Source organism: Meriones unguiculatus, chromosome 19, assembly GCF_030254825.1.
Source record: "Meriones unguiculatus strain TT.TT164.6M chromosome 19, Bangor_MerUng_6.1, whole genome shotgun sequence".
In the NCBI taxonomy this organism is placed as follows: Eukaryota; Metazoa; Chordata; class Mammalia; order Rodentia; family Muridae; genus Meriones; species Meriones unguiculatus.
This window is the reverse complement of record NC_083366.1, coordinates 15,309,665-15,318,529: the sequence shown is the minus strand read 5'-3', so window position 1 is coordinate 15,318,529 and position 8,865 is coordinate 15,309,665.

The window sequence follows — 8,865 nt, the reverse complement described above, 5'->3', positions numbered from 1 at the left end:
ACTTTGACACTAATGCACATAAAAAAAAATTAAATAAATTATTTTTTTAAAAAAGAAATTCTACTACAAGATAAGGCTGCCCAGAACAGATGTCCCTTCCCATTTCTGTGGTTTTCTCTAGGCTGTTTCTTGGGTGGGAGATTTTTAAGATCTTGTACCTGGAATTGGAGTCCTGGTCCTTTCAATCCTGGAGGCAGGAGCTGATGCAGAGGCCACGAGGGGTGCTGCTTATTTACTTGCTCCTCATGGCTTGCTCAGCCTGCTTTCTTATAGAACCCAGAACCACCAGCCCAGGGATGGCACTACCCACCATGGGCCGAGAGCCCTCCCCCAGCAATCGCTAATTAAGAAGATGCCCTATGGTTGGTTCTCATGGGGGCATTTTTTTCAGTTGCAGTTTCTTTCACTCGGATAACTCTAGTCTGTGTGTCAAGTGTCTAGCCAGCAAAGGGTGCAAGATTGTGGTGCATGAGGCAGCGTTTCCTCGTGGCTCTGTGTGGGGCATACCTGCACCTGTATTTTTGTTTTTCTTGTGGTAATGAGAGACCAAAAGATTAAAAATGGGCTATTAATTAAGGCCTGAGCGAGGTGGGTGGAGAAGTCTAGTAATACCCTGAGGGGAAGAATTGCCTTACTGCATTCTTTCCCCACCCACTAGAGTTGCTAGGAAACTGGCCCATCCCCCTGGGGGGGGACACCAGGTCATTATGGTCTGGGGACCTTCCTATAGCCAATCAATTCAAAATGTAGCATTTTGACCAATAGATGCTTGGCAGGCAGGAATCGCCCCTGCCTTCGGCATGCTGGGATGGACCAGAATCTTTAAATTACCCAAGTTCAGGGGGACATCTCTGGCTTCATCAGTATTTTGGTGGGTAATCTGTCTAGTCTGTTTTGTTTTTTTTTGTATGTCTGTTGGGAGTGAAATTGTTAGACCTTTGCCAGACACACTTCCAACATGGCGGAGTACAGTGACCTTGGACTCCCAGCTCTGGGGCAGGGTATAGTCACCCCTCCACACCGGAAGGCCTGCTCTCACAGGCCCAGACTGCCTGGTCCCAGTGAGCACCACTAGGTGTCTCCTGAGGCAATAGCCCACTCTCCGTGTCTCCTGGGGCAGCAGGGCCCATGTCTCCTGCACCCACTGGGGTGTAGCAGCAGGAGGAATCAGTGTGTTCAGCCTGCGCCAGAAGAGTCAGTTTTGGTCCCGGGAAATTTAGCCAGCTGGAGTGTTTTTTTGTCTCAATGTCTCTGTGCAGTATTTCTTTGTGTCTACCTTCTGTTTTCTGTTCTGAAAGGCCTCATGAAACTTGTTTAAAATGTGTATGTGTGCCTATGTGTTTATAAGTTTTATAAATGCATATGTTTAAAGGCAACAATATAGGTTGCCATGTGGTATGGCTCCGCCATCTTAAAATCACCGTGTGAAATGTAATGTGACCTCCATCTTGAAATAAGCCTCTTGAAATGTAATGTGACCTGTGACCGCCATCTTGGTAGCCACATGTTTCCTTCTAGATTAAAAGGATGGATTATTTTAAATTAATATTGGCTTTAGAGATTGGATTGTTTTCTCTGGTAAATTCTGGTTTTAAAATCTGGTTTTGATCTTTAAAATCATGGTCATGCTTTGTGACACTTCTCTCCTACAAAAGGGGTACTTTGATATTGCAAAAATAGGTTTTAAAAAATGTTTAAATGTTTAAGGCTATAAATGTTTAAAGTTTATCAGGCATTTGGGTATGACAATGATCTTGGGTAGTCTAACAGAAAATTTGAAAGTTTCTTGATCCTTTGGGGGAGAACAAAAAAACTTTGGTATCTATTTATTTTACTAAATGAAACTAAGCCATATGGTTTGCGCTAATTGAGAAAATTGCAGTTTTACAATGTATCTTGTGGAGAGCTGTTTGCTTGTTAAGCTGCTTTGTTTATGGAAAAACATGTTACCACCCTGGTCTTCACCTTTCAACAGAGAAAAGAGGAAGTTTCACCAAGTTCCTTAAAACTTGTTCTAAATTCCTTAGAGTTTATGTGAGCTTGGACTACCATATCTGCTACAGGAAAGTTATTTTAGAAAAAGAATTTGTCAGTTTCAGAACTTCTTTTTGTATTAATGTAACTTGTTTTTGTTTTGCCTATAAAAAACAAATCGTGGATACTGGACTCCAGCAGGATCATGTCAGGATGGAAAGGATTTTGATGAGAGTTTTTATGTTGTCTGAAAAGCAAGGGAGAGAGCAAGAGATATTTAAAAAAAATATACCTTGTCTAATGTCTGGTTAAGCCAGAAGAACGAAGCTATGAACCTGAAGGTATATAGAATGTTGCAGAAGGTTAATGAATGTATTATAAAAAGTCAGAGAGTTAATAGGATTTGAGAAAGAACTGTATTTAAAAATATGTTATAATTCATTTAAAAGGCTGGTGATTCTTCATTGCAAAATGTTTTTTTTTTATGCTCTTTTAAGGGGAAAAAATTCTGGCTGATAGGTTTGGCATGGCTAAAATAATTCATACAGTTTAAAATTGTTCTGTACTGTTCTGTTATGCAGTTGGTTCTAAAATTTATTTGATCACAATGTTAGAACTTTTGGTTATGGGAGGTAACAAGGACATCAGCAACACCTAATGGCTATGTTTGGTATTGTCAGTCACAGCCTGTGCTAACACATGGCTAGCCGCCATGATGGTTTAGGGATAGAGAGGATAGAGCTGTAGATTTGCTGCGATCTTTGTATGGGTCTATCAGTTATGTTCGGGCCTCTGATTAGTCTAAGTGCAAAGCTTTTTACTGTTCAATTTTAATGCAAAGTGGTAGGATCAGCAAGATTTGCTAGCCTTTCTATAAACTGTATCTGATTAAAAGGTTTGCTTTGATTTTAGTTCAGAGAGAGCAGATTTAAAGTTATGCTAAATACTGCAGTTGAGCCTTATCTAGTCTCTTTGTTTAGGTTTTTTTTTTTAAGGTTAAGCCTAGGCTACTTAAAATATATAGTTCTAAAACATGCATTGTAGGAATATGCCAGAATTAGAGAGTATAGCATTCTGTTTTATAGGACACAGTTTAAAACAGATGATAAAGATAGACAAAGAATAACTCAGACCTGCTGGCCCTCAAGCTTGTCAGAGATCTGCTGAATATTGCATTTTAACATGTGTAAGCTTATTGTGACAGAAAGTCCCGAAATCCTGGCAGTAGCTCCCCAAGGTCTCCGAGAAGATTTGGGCACAATGACAGATGACTGCGACTCTGGATTGTGGTATGCTAACCACTGGGCAATACTGCCTCAACTGGCCCACTGCTAGGGCCCAGCCTAAACTGTGGACAAAGCCGTGGACACCTGGATAGTTATTGTTTCACATTGCTAGAGGCAAGGTGAGGTTAATCTCTCATGTTCCTCTTTCCACAGAAGCAGTCTCTCATCTTCTGTGCCTAGCAGGACCGCCTCTGTTCAGGATGCCATGAGACCGCAGGAGCCAGGGACACTGCCTAGGTGATGGACTACCTAGTCATCTCTGTCATTTTGATTGGCACATGGATTGGTATATTTATTTAGCTTATAATTTATTCTATTCAGGTCTCTGATCACTTTGACAGCTAGGCTAAGCTTATGGTAACTTTGCAGCTAAAGAGCAGACAATTAGATCCACTGTTAGCTCATTGATCAGTTCATTAGCTAGTTAGAAGTACTAGGTACTAGCTCTCTTATTTAGAAAGAAAAACAGGTTTGCCTTGCTCACAGGCAGGACTCATGTTAGTTGCCTGTATATTAAGATAAATAAATGGATAAAAAAAAAAAAACAGAGCTTATGTAGGGTCTGAGAATATGGAAGTTTAGAACATAAAAATCTAGAGTGTTATTTGGTCTGGAAAAATGTTTCAGGGTTAATAAATGCAAAAAGATTAGAGAGTCTTAAGTAAATGATTTAAGGCATATAAATATACCTTATAATGATATAAAAATATTTTAAAGCATATTAAAAATGGAAGATACTTTAGATTTCTCCCCCCTCTTTGCTACTGTTGTGCTTATGTTAAAAGATTTCAGAAGTTCAGAGTTTTGGCATTAATCAATAGAGTTCTGATAAGTTGGTGGAGCACTGACTGCTTATTATTCAGTCACCAGCTTGAGATTTTAATTTCCTTTGGTTGTCTTCTGAAGATAGACTTAAAGATGCTTCTCGTCATGTTAAAAACATCTATTTAATGTGTATATCTGACCCAAAAAGTCATAGCTTTTAGTATGGTATTCTTAATATCTGACATTTCTGGGGTAGACTTTGACACAGCAATATCTTAAACCTATTTCTTCTAGTTACTTTATAAAGAAAAATCCAAGCATCCAGGGTTTAGCACTAAAGCCAGTAATGTATTTCTGCCTAACTTTCCAGTGTAAACATGGAGATGGGGGCTAAAATAGATGCTGAATGTAAGAAAAATGGCCAAGCTCTATTCATGGCTGATTACCAACAGCTATGCCCACAGAAGAAATATTACCGTGGACAGACTTAAGTTGTTTATAAAGGTTATAAAACAAACAGCTAACTGATACTCATTCGATGGGATGAAGTTTTACCTGTTACTCTCAAAATGTTGTTATATTTGATTTGCTGATATGTTACTTTTCTGAGTTTTTTTAAATATATATTTCCTTTTGTGTGCCAAAAAAATTCATATGAGTTTCAGGAAATCAAAAAGTTATGTGACCTGTATCTGGCATAGCTCAAAAAGATCACAGATGAGATTTTCCCTGGTCCTTCCCATTTAATAGACAAATGTTAACTTCTGTCTCTAGTCTGAGTTTGTCTCAGCAGATTTTCACCTGTTTGACTCTGTTCCGGGATCAGCTATGGACTGCAAGGTGAAATCTGGACTTCCTGGAAACTGACATGATTGCTCCCTGCCTCTTTGGGTGGATCAACTAACAAGATGCTTGGGACTGCTCCATTGCCCAGCCTTTGTCTGGCATTTCAGCCTCCCTAGCCCCTGATGCCAATGGTCCAATGGTAAGCACTGAAGAAGCTCCAGAAGATGGATCTTTGGCCCAAAATCCCACCTAGCAGGCTGAAATGCTAAGTCAAAAGGGGCTCCCTGACATTAGCTATTATCTTGGGCATCTGCTTAGCTGAAATGGGAACTAATATTGTGGCAATTGGGCTAAAAGCCTAGAGAGACACTAAAGAGAAAGGATAGTAGTTCTCTTTGGCTTACACCCTGAAGGGACCCCTACTCATTTTGATTTTTATCTTTGGGCCTTGTATTTTCAATTGCTTAATGGCTTTCATAAAGAAATCCTTGAGAGCAATATAGCTAATGGTACTCAGATCCCATTGTAAAAAGGCAAATCTATAGGACACAAGGGGTCATATCTGGAAGACCCAAGATTGGGTCTTCAAATGATCATGGGAAAGGGGGAAATGAGAGACCAAAAGATGAAAAATCTGCTATTAATTAAGGCCTGAGCAAGGTGGGTGGAGAAGTCCAGTAATGCCCTCAGGGAAAGGACCGCCTTACTGCATTCTTTCCCCACCCACTAGAGTTGCTAGGAAACTGGCCCATCCCCCTAGGGGGACACCAGGTCATTATGGTCTGGGAACCTTCCTATAGCCAATCAATTAAAAATGTAGCATTTTGACCAATAGATGCTTGGCAGGCAGGAATCGCCCCTGCCTTGGGCATGCTGGGATGGCCAAGAATCTTTAAATCACCCAACTAACCTGGGCATGGGACGCTCGGCTCCCACTGCTTCAGTGGTGGGGGGTGTGGGCCCAAGCTGTGGCTTGTAATTTACAATAAAAAGAACCTCATGTATTTACAGTGGAGTCTGTTTATTCCTGGTCTTTTGGGGTTCGTGAACTGGGCAGAACAGTAACTGAGCTTAGAATACAGAGCCCCCCCTTGAGAGGCCAGCATAGAAAACTATCTCATCTAAACCAGCCCAACATCTGTTTTGTTTTGCTGAGATAGGGGCTGAGGTTTCTGACTGTTACCTGGGCTAGCCTAGGACTTCTGGACTGAAGTGATCCTCCTACCTCATCCTCTAGAGAAGATTGGACAAGAGCTATTCACCTCAGTGCCAAGTTTACACTTGCTTTAAAAGTTGTTTTAGGTTTATGTATTTGATGTGTGTGAGTATGTTGTCTGCATGTTTGTATGTGTACCATGTGCCTGTTGCTGAAGGAGGCCAGAAGATGTTAACTCCTAGAACTAGAGTTATGGATGGTTGTGAGCCACCATGTAGGTGCTGGGTACTAAGGCCTGGTCCTCCACAAGAGCAAGTTATCTTGGCCGCTGAGCCATCCTTCTAGCCCCACTTCGCTGTTTTGAAAACAACTCTTATGCTTGTTTTTAGCCAAATGGCTGAGAAGTGACAAAAACAATTTTTAAAATACAACCTTCAAAATTATCTCAGAACAGTTTCCCCCAAATGCCTAAGTTAAAGAGAATAGTTTTTTCAATACCTATGTTTAAGCAGCTAAAAACAGTAGAAACTAAACAAAAAAACAAACAAACACAACAACAACAAAACACCCCAGATTAAATTCAAGGGTTGTGCACACCAAAGGGAATTTGAGTTTTCCATCTCTGGGGATGCAGCTCAGTGGGTGAGGTGCTGCTAGCAGGCATAGAGTCCTGGGTTCATGCAGAAATGTGGTGTGCTGAGGCATGTAAGCAACCCCAACATGTGGGCAGGGAAGCAGTGGGATCAGCAGTTCAATGAGGCCAGCCTGGGCTGCCTCATTGTGAAAAGAATGGAAAGAGATGCTCATCATAGACATGAGAAATTATCTGTAGTCAACTCCCAAATGAAAAATTCTGAGAACAGCTATGAATGCAGGCCAGGTAATCAGGTGGCAAGCTTTCCTTTGTTGTTCCTTTTATGAATAGAGTCTGGCTGCATAGCTCAGGTGGCCCCAGAATACCGTGTAACTCAAGTTAGCCTCAGTCTTGTGGCTACCCTCTGCCTCTGGGTCCTGAAAGCTGGCTGTGTGTGTACCCTGCCCAGCTTTAGGGGCAGGTTTTAAAGCGCATCTCATTGATTCGTGCACCACAGAAGGGAGCCTGCTCACCCTCTGCCCGCAGCCTGCCAGGGCATCGCTTTCACTTCCACGGTAGCTATCTGGTGCTTCCGGGAAAAGCCAGGCCTCTCCTTTGATGCTTAGTCACAGAATGTAACAGCACTCCTGTCTTCCCTCTTCCTTAGACTTTCCCATCCACATAAAGGCATGCTGCATATTTCCTCCAGCTTGTAAAATTCTGCCTTTTGATCAAGTTCCTTCCCAGTTATTCCTCAAAAATTCCTAGATGATTTGTCCTGGGCCTGGGCCTGAGATGTCCCCACAGGTAAAGGCCCTTGCTGCCAAGCATGATGACATGATCCTTTGAGCCCATGAAATTGGAAAGTGAAGACCAGCTTCTCTAAGTTGTCTTCTGACCTCTTAAGCAGTCAAAACAAAGACAATTCTGTTGCAGCCAATCTTGAAAGAATTATAGATATTCGCTGTCTCAAATTTCTCTCCCTTTATTTTCTCTAAAATCCAGACCATTTCTGAGCTCATTATGTTAATAAGGCTGCTCTTGTCAAGGTAGCCAGTGGCCGCCCTGTGATCATCCAGGGCTTGAATCCCATTGCATCCCCATCCCATGCAATCCAAGGCATGAGGCCATGTGGAGTAACCAGCAACGGCTTCCCTCCCACTCCCTCTCAGTCTCATTCCCCTGAGGTAGGCAGTCTGTCCTTTCACAGCTCCTTTCTGTAATAAGCAGCTTCTCAGTCATCTCCCCCAGTCTCAACTTTAAATTCCATCCTTAAGGTGAAGATCTCAAATTTGTTACCCTATCTTGGACGGTTCAACTCCAGACTCTCTGTGTCCAAAGGCCCTCTTTCTTTCTGTTTTGTTTTTTTTTGTTTTGTTTTTTTGTTTTTTTGTTTTTCCTCTTTTTGAGACAGGGTTTCTCTGTGTGGCCCTGGCTGTCCCAGAACTCACTCTGTAGACCAGGCTAGCCTCAAACTCAGAGACCCACCTGCCCCTGCCTCCTGAGTGCTGAGATGATGGGTGAGTTCCAAACCACCAACCTTCAATTCAACACAGAGGTTTCTAGCACATCAAAAGGAGAAATTCTCTCTCTCTCTCTCTCCCTCTTTCCCTCTTTCTGTCTCTTTTCCCCTTCCCCTTTCCCCTCTCTAGACAGATTCTCACCATATAGGCCTGGCTAGCCTGGAACTTTCTACATAGACCAGACTGAACTTGAACTCACAGAGTTCCTCCTGCCTCTGCCTCCTGAGTCTGCCAATATACACAGCCAAAGGTAGAATTTCTAACCTTGCTGCACAAAAGATGCCACCCCTCCTGCAGCACGTGTTCACATCACAGGACCCAGGAAAGGCAAATGTGAGCTTATTTGGAAAAATGGGTCTTCACAGATGTGATCAAGGGGCTTAAAAGCAATCTCACAGGTTTGTGGCATTTTGTTTGACTGGTTGTTTTAAATGTATTTTCATTTTTTACTTTTTATTTTTGTGAGTGTTTTGCCAGTGTGTATGTCTGTGTACACGCAAGGCCTGAAGTGATCGTTGGAATCTTCTGGAACTGGAGTTTCAAACAGTTGTTACTTGCCATTGAGGTGCTGGGAATCTGAGTCCTCCACAACAGTAGCAGTGCTCTTAGCCACTGAGCCATCTCTCTCCCTCCACCCGTTTTGAGACAAGATCTTCATGTAGCTCAGGCTGGTCTTGAACTCACTATGAGAGTGAAGATGACCGTGAATTCTTGATTTTTCAGCTTCCACCTCCCAAGTCCTGAGACTGCAGGCATGCACCATCGCATCCAGCTTCCGACTCAGGATTTCAATGCTTCATC